This window comes from Pipra filicauda, unplaced genomic scaffold, assembly GCF_003945595.2.
Source record: "Pipra filicauda isolate LSUMZ 115617 unplaced genomic scaffold, ASM394559v2 scaffold91_size2508729_pilon, whole genome shotgun sequence".
NCBI lineage: Eukaryota > Metazoa > Chordata > Aves > Passeriformes > Pipridae > Pipra > Pipra filicauda.
The window spans coordinates 876,775-880,553 of NW_024105109.1; positions in this window are offsets into that span (position 1 = coordinate 876,775).

The window sequence follows — 3,779 nt, forward strand, 5'->3', positions numbered from 1 at the left end:
TTTGGTTTCTGTTGTCTCATTTTACATGGCTTGTGATTAATATTTTATTCACTTGATGGACTGTAGGTTTTTGTGGATATGGGATGTAATGATAGCAGATGTGAGGCTACCGTGCAAGAATGTAAATTTTAAAAAGAGCTATTTGGCATTGAAATGTCACCATTTTGTTTCTGTCCATTAGGGATACAATTACAGTGCCTTTGACCTCTAAAAGCAGGCTCTTGTCTTCAGTTCCTTGAGATGCTGTGGGAGCCACTGGAGGGCACTGGTTGGCAAGTGACTGATTCTGCCTGCTCTGCAGTTACTTTTCTTCTCATTTATTTCCGAATTTCCTGAGGTTCCTATGTGGTTGCAGCTGTCCTACACTGTGTTCCTTGCGTTTGGATATGGTTATAGTTGAGCACCAGGTGCATGTGTTGTAGATCCACTGGAATTGAGAGAAGGAGCTTGCTATAAAATGCCCAACACCTCTGCCCACGGCCCTGGCTTGCCTGTCGTCATCTAAGACCCTCCTAGTACAGGGCAACAGCCACTACCTCAGCTCTTGGACAATATAGTGGTCTGTGAGATCTTGGGTTCCTGTATTGTGTATCCAGCAATGTTTGTTTCTGTTGTATGTTGGAGTTGAAAGACCTTGGGAAATAAGAAGAGTATATTGTGCTCAGTTTTGTCAGTTTGTACGTCAATGAAAGGGGTGAGAGGTGTCACAAGTGTTTAACGAGGGAAAGGAAGGTCTGCTACTTAGTGTGGGGCACCATACTGTAAAAGAAGTATGGGTTTTTTGGTGAACAGAATAATGCACTGTCTACTGAAAGCCTCGAAGCATTTCATAAAATGAGAGCAATGTCCTAGTTCCTCATTTACACATACGGATACTGAGACAAGTAAAGGTGGTTGCCCAGCAAATCTGTGACTGAATGCATTTTATTCCTAATTTTAAAACAGAGTTTCAACCATTAGGTCATTTCATGAAATCAACTAGTAGAATAAATATGTAGGTATCGCAAACATACCATCCAAAAGGGCTTTAATTCTAATTAGTCTCAGTCAACAGGAAGGTAAAAACCATCACAAGAGAATTAGGATGGATACCTTTGTTTCATATTATCTTCTGAAGAGGTGGTGCTTTCTCACGAAATCAATGTGTACAGGCTGGGTGTCTCTCATCCTCTGACTGTAAATAGCAGCCAGGCTGTACAAGAAACATGACAGACAAGGAGGCAATTTCCAATGGCCTGTGCTGATGATTCTTCATAATGTTCCCAACCTGGACTTCATTGTAAGGCTGAAGTCATATGAATGAAGTACACAGATTTCACAGCGGCTGGTTAATGCTAAAATAAAATGCTGTCCTGGGACACATGGAACTTTATAGTACTAGAAAGTGTAAAACTATTTACCTTCTGCCTCTCTCCTGGCCACGTGGAGTTTTCTCCTGTGATTTGCCATGAGCTGCTAGGAATCTGAGCACTAAAAGGTAACATTTCTATTTTGAATAATGGATGAGAAGATTATCTGCCTTCAATCCCAGCATATGCAAAGGAGAGGTGTTTGGCATTCAGGTTGAATGAAACCTGGTTCTCTTCTAGGTCTCTTCTAACTTGATTTTAGATCCCTGCCAATATGCTTTGGGTAGAGGATTTCAGATACTCTTGATCTGTCAGTCTAATTCTGCTCTTATTGAAAGCAATTGGAGAACTGGATTTTAAGAAGAGAACAGTAGGGTGATGCCCAGCAGACTGGTATCTCTGTCAGAGTTCCCCATATCTAAACTGGATTTAGCTATTATTGTATTTACCTGTTACCTACAGTATCTGTTTCAGAGAGATTTAATGAAGGGTAATTGTAGGGACATTGGGAACCATATGTTGATTATTTCTGTAAGTTACTAGAAACAGCATGAATTACTGATTTTAAATGTATGTTCTTCCTGTAACTCGTGCTGAAGGAATCAGTGAATGATAAATAAAGTACTGCTCTGACCTGTGAGCAGTCTTCATTGTTTAGGTAGGGGTAGCTGCCAAAGTCTTCTCAGTATAATTCACATTGCTCTCTTGTGATGTTAGTGCTGCTGCCTGTTGTTGCTACACTGTGTGTTTCCTTTTCTCAGCTGGATGACAGTCATTTAGTGTCTTTTACCCTACATCTTTTCTTCATGTCTGTTCCAGCTTCCTTCTTGTCTTTATGTATCTGCACCTGTATGTGCTGTTCTTTAGTGAACCTTAAGAAGGGTTTTTCATATCAGAAGGTGGGTGTGTGTACATGCACACACATGCTTATCTACCTGCCTTTTCTTTTTTGAATGATTGTGTGCACAAATAAGCCTTGTAAGGGGCTGGGAATTTTGCACAGGATTTTAGCGAGGCCACCAAGAAGATTGATGTTCAGCTGCCTTTGCGTGAGCTAATGCCTATCTATCCATTTAAAGCTGTTTGACTGTGAAGCTAGTGCATAGATTTCTTCCAGACTGTCCTCAGTGTCTGGGAAGGCAGTAAGTCAGCTTGGCATAATCAAAAACATTGCTAGTATTTTAGGGGAACAGTATCATATCCATGCTACCAGTTATTGAAACTCTGAAATGTCACATTTGTAAAAAATAGTGCTTATTTCGTGTTCAGGTGAAAATAATAGTGACATTAATTGAACTAGTTTGCCATTTCTTTCTCCAAATTTAGAATCATTATAAACTCCATTCTTTTCATAGGAACACACTTCAGCTCTCAGTGTGATAGATTCTTTCTGTATGGTTTGTGTTTTTGAGGACTTAGTGAATACCTTTCAGTTTGATGATTACTGAGCACAGGCATGTGGTAGGCTCAGAAAGTACAGCACTGAGGATTTTTAGCTTGCTTTTTAGCTTTTTGAAGGCTGGAGAGAACTTGAAAGCAAGCCAAATCTGTTAGCAAGCACTGGCTGGGTTTCTGATCTACGTCATTTTTAAATACTAGTATTTAAAATGCAAACGTCAAACACAAGCACTTGCATCTCAGCTGCTTAGTAACTGAGCCTTTTTTTTTTTTTAACATGCTATTCTTTTTTTGTTATACCTACTCCCTGTATTGTTGGATCAAGAGATAAACCAATATGCATTGCAAAAATACAAGATTTTGAAGTCTCTAAATACTTAAAAGCAAAGTGAGCTCAAAGCAAGCTGCTCTGTACTGTGATAGCTGAGCAGAGCCAACCGTGGCTGTGCTTGTGCTTTGAGTCAAAGCCCAGGTTTTGTACAAGTGCTTTTAGTGGTGTATTTAAACCCAATTTAGAGATTTTTTTAATTTCCACTTACTGTGCGGATTTGCAATGGAATGTGACAGAGATGCTTTGGGTGTTTTGTTGTTACTGGGCTTTCTTTATTTAACATAGACATAATTGTCATCATTTTCTCCAAACTTCAAGTTAGGTGGTAATTGCAGTAGCACTTAGGCCAGTCTTCCCTTGTCTGTATTTAGTGTTTATCTGCATTTTTTCAGGCTGTAGGCTACTGTAGATAAGGAATACCTTTCATTACTCCCAGAGCTTTAGCCAGCATGGAAGAAAATGCTGAGCATACTACCATGTGCATTTAGCCTTGTCTTGCGTTTGTTGGCCACTAGAGAGGTTAAGTGGAATAAGATCTGCCAAACTTTCATACTGTTGGGTTTCATCCTTATGCCACTCATATCTTTATTCACATATTGACTGTTTTAAAAAAGGAAAAGCTCGAGTTTTTTCTTAGTGGTGTTCCCTGGTGCAGTTACTCAGGCTGCCTTAAGTCTCTAGAATACATGATCACAGCAAGA